The sequence below is a fragment of the Colobus angolensis genome, unplaced genomic scaffold (genome assembly GCF_000951035.1).
Source record: "Colobus angolensis palliatus isolate OR3802 unplaced genomic scaffold, Cang.pa_1.0 Scaffold112, whole genome shotgun sequence".
Taxonomy (NCBI): domain Eukaryota; kingdom Metazoa; phylum Chordata; class Mammalia; order Primates; family Cercopithecidae; genus Colobus; species Colobus angolensis.
The window spans coordinates 6417623-6434070 of NW_012112253.1; the positions used below are offsets into that span (position 1 = coordinate 6417623).

General features: G+C 38.5%; 1 long non-coding RNA gene across 1 annotated transcript in view; it reads right to left on the reverse strand.

The window, feature by feature from the left end:
* Nucleotides 1–14300, reverse strand: part of LOC105523169 — a 79046-nt gene extending 64746 nt beyond the window's left edge. Inside the window, exon 1 of the long non-coding RNA XR_001003545.1 lies at nucleotides 14214–14300. This is a non-coding gene — a long non-coding RNA (uncharacterized LOC105523169). The remainder of the gene's footprint in view (nucleotides 1–14213) is intronic.
* Nucleotides 14301–16448: the final 2148 nt, after the last annotated feature.

Below are 16448 nucleotides of genomic sequence, written 5' to 3' on the forward strand. Positions count from 1 at the left end.
TTATTTATAAAATCACCCCTATAATTTCTTAAGAAAGCCTATATGTTTCACATTCATTCCCTTCATTATAGTGGGGCTCTTGGTCTTTTTACTTACAAAATTCATGTTGGGGAAGTTTACTTATAAACTTCATACTGGGGAATACTTTGATATGAACTTCATATTGGATACTTCTGAACTTCAATATGAACTTCATATTGAAATGCAACACATTCGTGTTACAACACATTGCATCCCAACCATTGGATAGGTATGTAACACCTCCGTCTTCATTCATGAAAACCATCTGAGCAGGTTTTGATCTTGCTATCAAAGAAATGGATTTCTCCTAATATCATAGATTTTTCAAGAATAGACAATTTACCCCCCATTCAATTTAGAGTTCCTTGGGCAGAGTCTATGACCTGACAAGGAACTCCAGGAGATTGTGATTTGCTAAGTTCCCAGCAGGGATGGAGAGTGGCTGGGGTCCTTTATGGTTGTGTGGCCAATTTAGGGACATTTTGTCCCTCAGCCTTTGGGTTTAACCCCCTTCAATCAATGGACTATAGTTGGCTTCAAGTCAAACCTGTCAAGGAGACTGTTAATATTCACCTCATCATCTTGGTTATTATCGGTAGTCATATAAGCAATACTATATTACAAGAATATCATTTATAACGGCTTACATTTATTGAACATTTACCATAGCCAGGCACTTTGTAAATACTTTGTCAATACTAACTAAATTAACACTCAAAGTAATTCAATCACTTGGTTACTTTTAGCATTCTCATTTAATAGATGATAAATTGGAGGAGAGAGAAATTAAGTATTTGTTACTTGCCCACAGATCACACCTGGTAAGTGAGGGATTCTGAACTCAGACCAAAAACGATATTGCTGTGAAATCTGGGAATGTATTCTTTATGCCATTTCATTAATCCTTGAAATGACCCAGTCTGGAAGACATGGTTGCTCCCATTTTATAAACAAAGTGCAGAGAGTTTAAGTGACTTGCCCAAGTCCACACATTGAAAATTGGTAGAACTAAGCCGGGTGCAGTGGCTCACACCTGTAATTCCAGCACTTTGAGAGGCCGAGGCAGATCACCTGAGGTCAGGAGTTTGAGACCAGCCTGGCCAGCATGGTGAAACCCAGTCTCTACTAAAAAAATACCAAAAATTAGCCAGGCGTGGTGGTGGGCACCTGTAATCCCAGCTACTCAGGAGACTGAGACAGGAGAATCACTTGAACCCGGTAGGTGGAGGTTGCAGTGAGTTGAGATTAGGCTGCTGCACTCCAGCCTGGGCAACAAGAGAGAAACTCTGTCTCAAAAAAATAATAATAATAAAATAAGATAAGAAAAGAAAATTGGTAGAACTAGGATTTAGAGCTCAATCTATCCAACTCTAAAGCCCAAGAATAGGACTCTAGGCTCCCAACTCCTGTTTAAGGTTTCAAAACCTTCTGGTTATAAGTGTATGGTATATGCCATGTACCTATGGGCATTATCAGGCGATAGTTTTCTAGGATGAGGGAGAAATAAATAAGGTGGTATCCTAACACTAGTATTTTATTCATTGAGACCAACTGAAGCAAGATTTGGTGACTCTATGAATGAATTAATTTCAGGTTATTTGAGATATTAGGAACATTTCTTACTGATCCACTGCTCTGCAGTGAAAACCATAGTCACTTTACCATATTTAGTTATGGTCCACTCTTGAGGCTATGGTTTAGGGACAGAAGGGGTCAATACAGGTAAAATAACGAGAAGGAAATGTTCTAAAGGAGTACAGATCTAGTGCGCAGTAGGCAAGAGCATGATCTTCTTTTGGAATACTGAATTGATATAAGTCAAAGACTAGGGAAACTAAATATGCCTTCATGTTCAGAACCAAGGTTGGTATGCGTGCCAGAGCCCACAGGCCAAGGCAATCAGACCCCTCCTTGGGTTTGGCAGGAGATAGAGATATAGGTAGCTCCCGGTTATGACCTCAGGGTTTGTGTTCAATAGGAAATATGTGATAAATGAGTGTCAACGAATTGATACGAGCAAATTCATTACTTAGGGACACCTAAGTGGACAGCTTCTTGTCTGATTATGATAGTAATCATGTTTATACTCCACCAAATATCTTGCAGTTTTGAAAACGGCCTAACGAATTTGTTGACCACAGCAAACTTCTGCTAATTAACCTGAAGCATCTATCTCATGTTTCTTTTTCCTTCAATTAAATGGTCATATATCGCTTAACGTCAGGGATATATTCTGAAAAGCACGTCATTAGGCCATTTTGTTGAGGTGCAAACATCGTAGGATGTCCTTACACAGACGTAGATGGCATGGCTGACTACACACCTAGGCTGTATGGTACGGCCTTTTTCTCCTAGGCTATAAACATGTACAGCACTATAGGCAATTGGAATACAATGGTAAGTATTTGTGTATCTAAACATATCTCAACACAGAAAAGGTACAGTAAAAATCTAGTCTTATAATCTTATATGACCACGGTTGTTTATGTAATCCACTGTTGACTGAAATGTTGTTATGCAGCCCATGACTGTATATGATAAAATTGTCAAGTTACCATTTTATTCCCTGAAGTACCAAAAGAGACTTAGCAGAATGCATAATGCAAGGTATAATTCCTTATCTATTTTGAGGATGAAACCAGTGATGTGTGTTTTATTTATAGGTTGTTCTTACAATTGTCCCTCTTAAATGAAACCTGACAATTGGAAGGACCTGCAAGAAGTGACAACGAGTGCTTCTAAATAAATAAGGTTGTATGGAAGCAAGGGGCTTTCCTCCCAAGTACATAACTGAAATTGACAAAGCAGTCACGCTTTGCTTTTTAACCATCAACAATTGGTTTTACAGCAAATAATCCCTCATCAACCTAATTATATATTCCTGTTGCTTATATTAAATTATTGAACAGTTCAGAAGGCAGTTATTTTGGTTAGATTGGCAGGTAGGGTAGTTAAACTCTTAAACCTGTGACTGGTTTATTGAGGGAGTTAAAACTGGATATGAAACAAAACAGGTTCTATTGTGTTGATTGTGATTTTATTTCATTTTCCAATCCTGACCTTCAACCATGTTATGTCAGAATCCTGTTTCACATCAAAAAAAAAAAAAAAAAAAAACCTTGACGCTATCCTATAGCTTTCCAGTCCCTCACAGATATAAAACTTAATTTAGCCTGTTTTATTTATTTATTTATTTTGAGACGGAGTCTCACTCTGTCGCCCAGGCTGGAGTGCAGTGACGTGTTCTCAGCTCACTGCAAGCTCCATCTCCCAGGTTCACGCCATTCTCCTGCCTCAGTCTCCCGAGTAGCTGGGACTACAGGCGCCCGCCATCACACCTGGCTAATTTTTTGTATTTTTAGTAGAGACGGAGTTTCATCGTGTTAGCCAGGATGGTCTTGATCTCCTGACCTCGTGATCCACCCTCTTCGGCCTCCCAAAGTGCTGGGATTACAGGCGTGAGCCACTGCGCCTGGTCCAATTTAGCCTATTTTAAAATTAACATCTCATATTGATTTTAAATTTCTTCTACTCCTTTCCACCAACGACTTCTAGAACAGACTAGACCCTGGCTGCTTGGGTTCGAAAAGGGAGAAAAGAGTTTTCCTCTATCATCTCATTCTTCTCCCTGTTCTTGGTCAAGCTCTTCTGGCTCTCCTGATCTGACTGGGACCAGGAAGAATTGAAAGCACATTTGGCTTCCCCTGTCCTTGAATGACCTTCTAGTGTTGAAGGGAGGATGTCAAGCATGAGAGAGAAAGAGGAAGGATTTATCTAAATTGCTAGGTCAGATTGGGGCAGAGTCTTTGGCTTCACTGATTCTCTTCAGCAACTATCACTCATGATGTAGCATTTCTCCCTGAGTTGGTGTAGCTTAACCACCAGCACCTTTTTCTGAAGATCTACACATTCCTTTGATGTCTCCAGAAGGTTTTATCCCCCTCTAGATTAGCTTAGCAGCCTTCTGACCCATTTAATCTCCCCACTTTCTTAGGTGGAAACACAAGAACCACTGAGTCCTCTTTGCACATTCTGAGGGACAAGGAAGCCACTGGGGGGTAAAGAGAAAAGATTCCTGCACCATCTTCCCAGGTACATTTCACACCACAGCTCCAGCAGCCTCACCCTCATAGGCTGATCTGATTGGCTTCCTAGTAGACTTCTTATGTCTCATGACCTCTTTTGACCAATCCTGGGTACAGTCTTAATGGACACTTCACTTAGAAACTCAAGTAGGCACGTGTCAAGTCATGCAAAATTCTCCCTCATCATGATCCTCTTCTCTGTCAAGGCGACACTAAAATGTGCTATAGCTTCTTGACTCCAGCAAGCACCTAGAGGGAGAGCAAGAAGTCAGTTTCCCTTTGTCAAAGGGGCCCCCAAGCTCTACATGCTATTTTCTTGAAGTCCCCATTCTGGCCCTCTGTTAACTTTGGAATGAACAGGAATTAGTCTCTTCCCATGAACATGCATTCCTCAAAGAGCTGAGATAGTTTCTTCACCATGATACCCTCTGCTGGTGGACCAGAAATAAGATATAAAGCTGAGAACGGGTGATCAATGGTCACAGATCTCCATTCACATCACTTGAGACAGACTATACAGTTCCAGTGATTCTTGTTTTTTGTAGGTTCTGATTGTTGATTTCAGGGAAATCTAAAACGTTAAGACTCACTATGTATATACAGGAGCTAACCAGGATGTGTTTTGTTTGCAGGGGCCAAATGGATACAATATCACTCCCATTTCTCCTTTCCACTGCACCATCTGACATCTGAAAAGTGAATACATTTAGAATCTCCAAAATCAGAATGTTGGTGCCAGAAGGGAGTTGCCAACAATCCTCCACCAATTAGTAGTAGAACTGGAACACTTTTCCTCCTTGTTTTAGCCTGAGTTCTTTCCAGTTGCAGTCATGCCTTTAACCACAATATCCATTTGTGATCTTGGATTTGTCTTGTTTCTAATATTTGAGGGACAGAGGCAGGGAAAGAAGCAAATGAGGTTACCAGAGCTGGTTTTGTTTTCAAGGGTCAAATGGGTACCATGTCACTTCTACTTCTTGTGCCCACTCCATCCCTACTTCCGGAAGAGCCAGTGTATTTTCTCCTTCTTCCCCTCAAGTGTCCTCTAGAGTTTTCCACACTGCTTCTTAATACACAGAGCTCTGCTCCTTGCGCCTTACTGGAAATAGGCTCAGTGCTGACGGGATCTGACCTATTGGTGGGTGGAGGGGAATGAAAGGTCAAAGCTGCATTTGACCCTTTGTTCCACAGACTTACTTCATAGCCGAGCAGTCACATTTTGATTTAAACTTCTTTTTTTTCTAGGCCCTAGATCAGTTCCTTACCTTGGAGCATGCCCCCTTTGCTGATCTCATACATTTTTATTTTATTTGATACTTGATGTTATGCTTGGATTATAGAACTTCCATTCGGTAAAGGTTCTGTAACAAATTGTTCTTTTGTACAATTGCCAGATATCTCAGACTAAAAACATATTGGGGGGAAAAAGCCAGATAAAAAATTAAATGAAGGCAAAATTAGAGGCCTGCTAATAAAATCAGGTTTTCTTGACACTTTTAGTCAATGCAAAAATAATTGTGGGAATATAAAAGGTTTTTTATGGTCAATTATTCTTGTCTTAGTAAGTATCTATAATCATAACCCCTCAGAATAGGTAATAATCCTCTGCAGAGGGAAGTGAGACTTCCCCACAGAACCATAAGGAAAGTAAAACGTTATCATATGCATGCGTAAAACGTATTAATATTGAAATGTGCTGGCTGTAAGGTCAGGTGGGTAGGTAGCTTTTTTTCCCACCATATATATATATATACACACACACTATCTGACTTTATTGGACTGCTGACATCCAATTGATCTGCATTATTCTTAGCTGGCAAGAGCCTATGTACCTAAATGCCTCAGATAATAGGTATTACAGTATTAGGTAAAAAGCCTCCATGCAGTCTACAGCAATATCAAAAAGGTAGAAAGTGTAAAATAAGGGAGATTAAGATGACACCAGAAAGCGTTGAATGAGGTGTCATTTTGCATTTAGAGAGACAACCAGGAAAGTTAAGACAAGAAAAAAATGCCCCTTCCTCACCAGCTGCCCTTAAAGGTTTACAAATGATCTGTTAACAGAAATGAGTTTCTCTTGGGCTTCAGACACCATTTATTACGCTGGGAGAGAGACAAAAAAGGAGATGGAAAAGACTGGCAAATTATGCTTATTTGAAGGCAAAATGCTTCCCATCAGCAACATGATGAAAATGTACCAAAGGTGTCAGCCAGATGTTGACATGTTAATATTTTTCATGAGGTCTTTCACTGAGGAATGAGTACAAAGAACTTTTTGGGTGTTCTTTAGAATATGAATTGAAATGCATTGTTATGCTAGCCGCCTTGCCTGGGAAATCACGATGGTATTTGATGAGGAAGAGGAAGAGGAAGTGTGTCCTAAATAGGGGGCTTGAACCTCGATTCCCTGGCTGCCTCCCAGATGTCTTGTGCTACGAATGGGCTCATCTGATCTCTCCTAGTCAATTTCATTCTGGAAAGTAGCCAGTGGGCCTAGTTCACGACCCAGTGATGTCATTATAATTCATTCTCCCTCACCACAAAGACTTCGGAACTTTCCAATTTACAATGGGTCTTTTTAATAAAGAAGAGTGTCATGTACAGAATTTTTAAGTGTTTCTAATGATTTATCTTTTTTTTTTTTCTTGTTATAGCCTCAAAAAGGCCTATCTTCTTTGTATGAATGGACTATCAAAATCATTTAAAGAATTTTATATCTTTGTTAAAGTACACGATGTGTTTTATAGGCTGAAAGAGGATAACTGAAGCTTATTATAAGAGAACATTGTGTCCGAACAGAGAAACTTTACATTTTATGCATAAAGAATAGAGAATCTAAAATTTCATATGACTTAGGCCATGCTTCATCATGAACACTCACAGAGTAATTCTAAGTAGGAAATATGCCATTTTTAGGGATGTATTCTGTGTTTTGAGACTGGATTTATAAGATGAGGGAGGGGCTCGGGGCTGAAAGAGACATATGTAAGTCATTTCAGAGCACAGGCTATATCATCCGTGTGTTCTCTCAACACCTCTCATGGGCTGTAAGGAAATATTCACTGATGAAGATTACATACGAGTTGAACTCAGTGTTGGAGAGTTAGGGCTGTCTCCCAGAACCTCACCTCCTTGAACTTGGTTAACCCTCCTTGCTAAAATAAACTTTGCTGAATGACATCACTTATCCTTGGCATGGATCTTTAAAACTCTGGGTAGTACAAGCCTAGTAGATGATCAATGCATTTGTGGCCTGCACTGTCATTTAACTTGCTCTATCTGACAGGAGATGTGGAATAGCTAAAGAGAGGCTTTACTTGTAATCTTCTTATCACCTTATCCTGGAGTGTTTGTGAAGAGCAAGGCCTTCCCTACACTAACTCCCATTTGAGGGTTAAGGCTAAGAAAGAGAAACAACTGCCCTGTTATGTGTCTGATGGTGTGACCTGATAAAGTCCTCTCTGGATACCTTGTGAACCCCAGCCTTTTATGACCAAACACACCTTGCCTCTCCTGAACCACTTGTGTGTGTTCTATGAGCTGATTAACAGAAATAACTTGCTATAATTAGGATGTGCTGGGAGAGAAAGTTTGTACTCTTTTCTTACCATTTCTTTCGTTTTTTGTTTGTTTGTTTGTTTTTTGTTTTGTTTTTTTTTTTTTTTCAGACAGAATCTCCCTCTGTCACCCAGGCTGGAGTACAGTGGTGCGATCTTGGTTCACCGTAGCCTCTGCTTCCCGGGTTCAAGTGATTCTCATGCCTCAGCTTCCCGAGTAGCTGGGACTACAGGCATGCACCACCACACCCAGCGATCCTGTTTCTTTTCTAAAGCGTGGAATTCTAAATTAGATCATCATCCTTAGACTACCATTAGCAAGAGACCGTGAGTGAGCAGAGGGAGGTGGCCAGACCAGTGCAGGTTGGACAGTAGACCTTACCATGGAAATGGCATAGAAATGGACAAGACTGACAGAAAGGGTGGAGGGTGGAGGAATATAAGAAGAAAAAAGAAAAGAAAAGGAGGCAGAGTGAGAGAAGGAGAGAGAGGGAGAGAGAGGGTCTTAAGGAGAAATACACACAAGTGGAGGAACTCAGGAGAAAAGCAGCTCAGGGTGTGGCAAAAGGAAGGAGGGTGGCATGCAGAGAGAGGGCTTCCTGGAGAGGCGGGCACTCACCTTTCCACGATGCAGGTTTCCTGTTTTTACAGAAAGCTGAGCAAGAGCAGACAGCTTGTGTGTCTCAGGTGCTCCAGGGCCAGCTAATTTACACTCTTCCTGATGACTCTGAGGAATACAAAACTCTTTAGTGTAAGCACTCTGCAAATTGAGGGAAACATTCTCGCCACTTTCCTTCCAGGGATCAGATTCTGGCTATGTTAGTGGGATAGTTAGTTACATAAGCTAGCAATCACAACCAAGGAGGAAATGCCTTATCACGGCCATAAATAGGAAGAGCTGGGAAGATCCAGAGGGGACATGTGACAAGCTTTATGGAAGAGATATACAGTGATGAGTATTATGATGTAGTAATTACAAGAAAGGTAACAGTTTCTTTGACAAAATTAGTAAGAGTTGCTGCTATTTTTGTAAACCCCTTCGTGGGCACGTGCCTTCTGTAAATATGTTTGGATGCATATGGATCTGTAAATATATGTGCATGTGTATAGGTGTGAAAATATGTATGGTCCAATAAATGTTGAATGCTCACAGAATCCCTCAAGGTAAGTATTATTATTATTCCAATTTTATAGCCGAGAATATTTCTAAAGCTTAGAGAGCTTGCAAAACGTATCCAAAAGTACAGCCCACATATTTATAAAGTTTGATAATGATAGATTGGATTAAAAACTTGCAACTATTATCTATAGGTTACATGACATATATGACCAGAATGAGAAAGAAGGAAAAAAAGGTGCTAAGGGAGATACAGTTGGAAGTTTTGTTGGAAACTAGCTCAGTAAACATTTTATATGCTGTTCATAGAAAACTATATTGTATGTTATAAGAGCTAGAAAAATAGGGGAGGTTTCTGGCAGGGAAGTAATATGATTAGATCTTTATTTGTGAAAAGTGAAAGGTAATTGATTAGTGAAGGGATGAGAATTCAGATAGGTCATTGATGGTAATAGGCCAAGCAAAGCATGATATGAACTCAATAACCCATAACAACAAATGTGGTGGCTATGAAATTAAAAAAATATAGATATAGTACTTTCTATAAAAATAAAATTAACCAACTACTTTCTAGGTATTTATGTTTTCCTTTTTATTTCTACACTATGGCTTATTTTTCAGGAAAACAAAGGTTAGATTGGGCATTTTTAAGATGATTATTCTTTATCTTCTTCCAAGTTTCAAGGACAGCAAATCTTTTTCTCATCACTTATCTACAGAAATTGACATACACAAGAGAGAATGTTTAAACATAAAGTTATACTGAGGCTTAGACACAATTTATTTCATGCTCCATATGAATATATTTCACCAAATTGAGAGCCTCAGAAAGGAAAAGGCCGTGTTTTTTTGTCCCTCCCATTACCAGGACCTTTCCAAGAGCTTAACGTCTGCTATATCCATCTCTTGGCTTTGATGGTAGATGTTTTAAGCTGGCAGGAGGATTAAGAACAACACTTAATAAAAAAGCACTTAAGAATATGCCTTTAGAGTTAAGCAAATATTGGGCTGAGGCCTGATTTTGCGACTAATGACGTAACTTCGGACAACTTGCCTTTCTAAATCTGGGGGTTCCTATTTGGAAAATGTGGATAAATGTGGTTCCTACCATATCACATTGTGGTGAGAGTTAAATTAGATTCATACAAGCCTCTTTCTGCAGTACCTGACAAGCAATACGTGTTCAATACTTGCATCCGATAACATGTACACACTGCACACTGAATGTACACAAAGCACACCAGTGAGAGAACGGAAGGTAAAAAAGTGGAGACAATAGAAACGAAAAATTATTTCAAGATTGACCATGAGTAGGTGCAGAGAGAAGTAGTAACTAAAAGGAAGGCGTCAATGCAAGGCTTTACTTTTTAAGATGGGGAAAATGAAGCAACTTTTTATGTTGATGGAAATGATTAAATCAAGAAGGAGAAATTGTAAATGTAGGACAGAAGAGTGTTAATCGGAAGAGAAGTTCTTGCTACCAGGAGGAGGAATTTGTCTTTCCTAGGCGTAGACACAGCCCCCATGCTCACCCACACTTCATAGTAGGAGAGGAGAAGAAAAGCACGAATGAAGACAGGCACAAATTGCGCTCGCTTGTCGGTAGGTGAGAGAATGCCCAGAAAACGAGAATGTTTCAGTGAAGTGCGAGGTGAGGTCATCAACTAAGAGTCAGGAGGAACAGAGGTCGGAAGTTTTATTTATTTATTTATTTATTTTGAGACTAAGTCTCCCTCTGTCTCCCAGAGTGGAGTGCGGTGGAGCGATATCAGCTTACTGCAACCTCTGCCTCCCAGGTTCAAGCCATTCTTCTGCCTCAGCCTCCCAAGTAGCTGGGATTACAGGCGCCCACCACCACACCCAACTAATTTCTGTATATTTAGTAAAGATGGAGTTTCATCATGTTGGCCATACTGGTCTTGAACTCCTGACCTCAAGTGATCCACCCACCTCAGCCTCCCAAAGTGCTAGGATTACAGGTGCGAGCCACCATGCTCAGCAAAGTAGGAGTTTTAAGGAGAAAGAAAAGAAATGAAGTAATCATTCGGAGAAGAGGTAGAGCCAGATAAATGCAGAGAAGGCCTGAGCAGTGCCCAGTGCCAGATTGAATTTTGTGATTGTGTACTTAACTGGCAACCATTCAAGCTGTTTATGAAATTTCCTCCAGGAAAATCTCCTTAAAGGGGTTGAAAGAAGGAAAAAGGGCTTCCTGGTTGGTTTACCTGGAACCGAAATTCTGCTACTTGACTCAGAGAACAGGAGAGAGGAGAGAGGGAAACAGTGATATTTGTGAGGAGGCGATTACACTCGAAGGTTATGGAATGCAAGATAAAATAAAACAAGAAGAGTTGATGGATCAATAGTGCAAGACCACTGAATCAGAGCTCTTAGGGATATGGGAAAATTATAGTGCTAGAGGTTCCTGAGCAAAGTCAATTGGAAAAACACAATTTGTGTTTGGAGAGCAAGATTTTTGAATTTGAGATTTGGGAGGTGGAGTAGGACCTGTTGATACTGAGGCTTAGGGTATGACCCTGGGATTAGCCAACTGCGACAAATTGGAGGAAAAGGTGAACTAGTGATTAAGAGACCAAGAAACCAAGAACCTTTGGAGCTAGATGGGTTCATTCTCATGGATATAAGAATTGCCAGGAATCCTAAGTAGCATATATAAGGTGTTTATTATGCATCAATATTCTGAGAGTTTTATCTGTACTCTTTGATTCCTGGCATTTAAGGCTGCTACTCCTAGTGTCATTTCCACTTTATGGCAAAGAGAGTTTAAATAATTTTCCCATGGCAACATAATTAGCAATGATAGAGCTGGGCTGAAACAGAGGCTCCAGAACCTACTCTTGTATTGACTACACTGAACTTTCTAGAATTATAATGATAGTAGAGATGTGGAAAGTGAAATTATAATCTAGGTTCCAAAATTTTTAGTGAATTAGGGTGCAAGGTAAGGATATCTGTAGGAAAAAAAGAAAAAAAAAAAGAGGAGAGGGTGAAGAGTGAGTTCCGGAAATTTTAGAAGAGCCTGAGGGGATGATGGTGAAAAGAAGAGTGACCACTATTCTGCCACTGAAGAATTTAAAAATGAGAAAAAAAAATCTGTTTTTTTAAAGAGAACGCAGAGGGGAGAGTGTCCTCAAGATCCATTCTGTTTCTACAAATACTTACTTAATTGGGTGGATGGAAACTACAGAACATTAGCATTTTTTTTCAGTCTCTCCCTATGAGCTTAATGTGCACACTCATTTGGGAAAAACTGAAGAAAGTGAAGGAAAGAAGAGAATTTTCTGAAAAACAGAAGATAAAGAATTTTCTGGTCACAAAATGAGAATTCTAGCAGGATAAGTGGAAATGTTTGAGAAAGAAGGAAAGGCAGTCATTAATGTTATTGGTGCCATTTGTATGCATATCTTTGAATAACTTCCTTTTCCATTGCTTGATATTATTTTTACTTGACAACAATGATTCAGTCTGATTGCATTATTCTTTTATTGTGAGCATCTAAAACTATATTTGGTAGGAAAGGAATAGGATATAAATATTTTAAAAAGTAATATGAAGGTGAAGAAATATAGCTTATTGCTAACTGGTGTCAAGAGGGTGAGTTTTAATTGATTTAGGCAGTGGTTTGGGCTGAGTTTACAATGTCATGTGCCGGTGCCTTTCTTTGAATTTTCCTCTCTCGGTTGCTTATTGTCCCATATAACTATAAAAACTGACTTTACTTAAACAAAGATTTAGAGAAAAAAATGAAGGAAGAAGAAAAAGAAGGAAGGAAAGGAAGGATGGATGGAACGGAGGGAGGGAGGGAGGAAGGAAGGAAGGAAGGAAGGAAGGAAGGAAAAGTGCAAAGACGGTAATCAAAAGAAGAAATTGAGCAAATCCTTACGTGGAAAGACCAAATGGAATTAATTGAATGACAAGTACAGGCATAGGAAGAAGTATAGTCCAAGATTACTCATTGGCCTAATAGGAAGAAATAAGAAGTGAAATCAAGCTGTTTTCTGAAACATGAGTGTGTAGATATAATCAAAGGATGATATCATTTTATATATAGTATCTGAACAATTGATGATCCTTCAAGAAATAGTTGGAATTCAAATCCTTTGGAAAAAGCTGTTAAGAAATAATTTTATGGTCTGTATTATGAAGTGCCAGTTCATACACTTATTTCTGATTATTTTTGAGGTAATTATATTGTAAGAACAGGGAAATTATAACATCTTGGAAATAGTCACTTACTACAAATGCCTGAGTTTTTGGCCAAATATAAATTCTACATATGGGTTCAAAACCTCAGTTGCACAAAAATAGCATAATTTGACTTCTAAGTAGTGTATGTGTCAGCTGGATGACTATATAAGTAAGCAAAGGGGACTTGGCCACGTAATAGATGACCCAGAGGAAGGAGGAGTATAATCCTGCCTATCTGTGGGCTTTTCCAATCACATTTGTAGAAGAGGGTTCTATTCAGAACTTTGGGGGTCATTGATGAGCTTGGGCACACAGAAGATAACCATTGTGAATATTTTCTTGGTTAGAAAACAATTTAAAGAAATATAATAATAATCTTCAAAAGGTTGGTTGTCTGTTGTGTGCCATCCTAAAAAGGATTGTTAACAATTATTTTGAGAAGGGCAACTTTTAGCTGTCTGTTTGGAAGAACGTTCAAATAACTGGAACTTTCCAAAGACAAAATGGACCACTATAGCAGATAATGCATTCCCTTTAACAGGAAATACTTATCTTTACTGTAGATAATCACTTAGACCCACAGACAAAGACATTTGGGTATCAGTTGGGAAGAAAAAAATAACAGCTGATAATTGCTGAGTACTTACTAAATGCCAGGCACTGCTATCTGAACTGTCTCATCTATCCCAATAATCAATCATCCTTTGAGGTTGATGATATTCTTCGTATCTTACGGATACAAACCATAAAGCCAAGAAAATTGCTAGTAAATGACACAGACCGGATTGAACTTCAGACTTTTAATAACCATCCTATATTACTTCTTAAGGAAGTTGCAGTGGGAGACTTCCAGGGTCAGTTTAAACTCTAATGATCATTGATTTTGAAAGTCACACTGCAAGGGTTTAGAGTAGTGGTCTGGAATTAGACCAGGGTTCAAATCTGGACTGAGTTTACAATGTCATGTGCCAACAATTTTCTTTTGACTTTTCCTCGATCAGATGCTAACTACAAAAACTGACTTTACTTAAACCAAGATTCATAGAAAAAAAAATGAAGGAGGAAGAAAGGAAGGGGAAAAAGAAAGACAGTAATCTATAGAAGAAACTGAACAAATCCTTACATGGCAAGACCAATTGGAATGAATTGAATGGCAAGTACAGGCATAGGAAGGATAGCTCAAGATTATTCATGATTATTCATTATTGCTAGTTATTAATGACTAACCTTGAGCAATATACTTGAACTTTCTGAAGTTTATTGTCTTCATCTGTAAACTTGAGATCACAAAGTTTCATTCACAGGATTGTAAGAATTAAATAATATAATGCATATAGCTTTTAAGCATAATGCCTAGCACTAGTTACAACATTGACAAATAGTAGCTATTTTTAAGTGTTCCAAGACATAAGATATTATTAGAATGGTATTTTGCACTTCATGTTGCAATCCTAAATTTTAGCATTAGAATGTTTTTTAAAAAATTTATTGGGTTTAGACCAGATTTAAATCCTCTGTGAGAATAGCCATTTGATTTCATCCTTCAACTTTTTCTTCAGTAAGATACCAACTAAAAACAAGTGACAATTTGGAAAAAAATGATAATATGTATAAAAAGTATTTAGTATCAAGAATGAATGAAGACAAATAACTAAAATAGGCAAAGAACAGGTAGTTCACAGCAAAAGAGACACAAATAGTGAATAGATAGGGAATCATACTCAAACACATTTTTCTTTCTTTCCCAACCCACTGGAAAAATTATTATCATCATCATCATAATTGTAATGTCTAACTCCCTCTTTTATTTCTCCTTGGCCCCATATCTTCCTGCAATTACCACTGAGTTTCTCTTTGCCCATTACAGCAAACTCCTCAAAAGATTTATTCATACTCACCGTTTCACTTCTTAACCTCTCTCTTGCTTTTGAATCAATTCAAATGCAGTGTTCTCTCTGCCTTTTTCTCAGTGTAAAAGAAAAAGTATGTTTCTCCCAGAGTTGCTGACTGCCATTTTGAAATCATGGATAGAGCTGATTCTAAAGAAATCTGAGTAGAAAGGTAAGAGGAAAAGTAAGTGCTTGATAGCATCATTGGAGAATTCAATCTGACTAACTTTGAAGCCTACCCACTTCTAAACATTTCTGTGATCATTTAACCAGTTTGAATTGGGCTTTGTGTTTCTGAGAACACACATGAATGACTAAGTTACCCCCTCTGACAGGGTCTATGGATGAAAATAAATTTCTGTACAGGAAGACAACATCTGGCAGCCCCTTAGGAGAAAATTTCTAGAGACAAATGTATTTTGGCATCCCAGAATACCAGTTAGTATTCAGTCCACGTAATTCCTGCAGATTTGTACTTAAAGAGTGCAGGATAATTCCCACATGAGCCAAGGCAACTCACTGAGATATTCAACCAAGATTGGAAAAGGTTTGTGAAAAGTTGAGTAATAGGCTTCCAAAAACATCAGGAAATGTTTTGAATTAAAATATATGATTTCTTTGCTCTAGAATTCAGACTAAAGCAATTTTAAGTCCAAGTCGTTAATTTATAATTGATTTATCAAAAAGTTCTTGCCTTCTCCTTTTTCTAGTGGTTAATTTAGCCAGTATTTACCCATGACTTGTGTGAGGTGCTGGTGACACAATTATGAATTGTCCTTATGCGTTATTGCACAATATAATCGGAAGACAAACACAACAAATATGACTTTTATTTATTTTCAGTGAGGTGAATTAATTTTGGGAGATTGACTTGAAAAACCCTAATTATAGTTCTTTAACCTTCTTGAGAAGAAGATACTGTAAGCCAAAGGTTTAATTAAGACAGTTGGCTTCTTTAAGTTACTTAGTAGTTATTTTTCTCTTGACTCTTGTTGACTTGGAGATGCAAAGGGAGAGAGATGGAAGTGAGGGAATGGTGACATAAGGCAGCCTTTATGGGGACCAAACAGAGCTGGGGAAACGGGACTATAGAGGGGGATGAGCAAAAACAGAGCCTGGTGAATCTTCAGAGATAGAGCCGAGCTATGAGACCACTTAAGGTGGTTTAAAAAAACTTGTATTCAGGACATGGAAAGTAATCAGCAGAAGCCTGGATAATAAATTCTGTCGGAAACCTTGCCAGAGTGCCCATCCTAGGCCATGACCTTGCCTGTGGGTTGACTGAAGCCATTTTCTCTGCATGCTGCCCCCTCTGTTGTGATAAATAATTTTTACTCAGCATTTATACATAGTTTTTCTTTTGGTACTCTTTCTAACACAAATGATGCTTTACATTTCTCAAATAATGCTTATATAATTGTATATTTTAGAAATGAAAGTTATTGTTCTAGTTTGTAGTCATCACTCATGAACATCCATTCTTACAAAAAAATATGTTCATGGTAGTTCTGAAGTGGAAAAACAATCATTACAATTTAACAGATATTAAAAGGAGGGGCATCTGAGAAGCAGA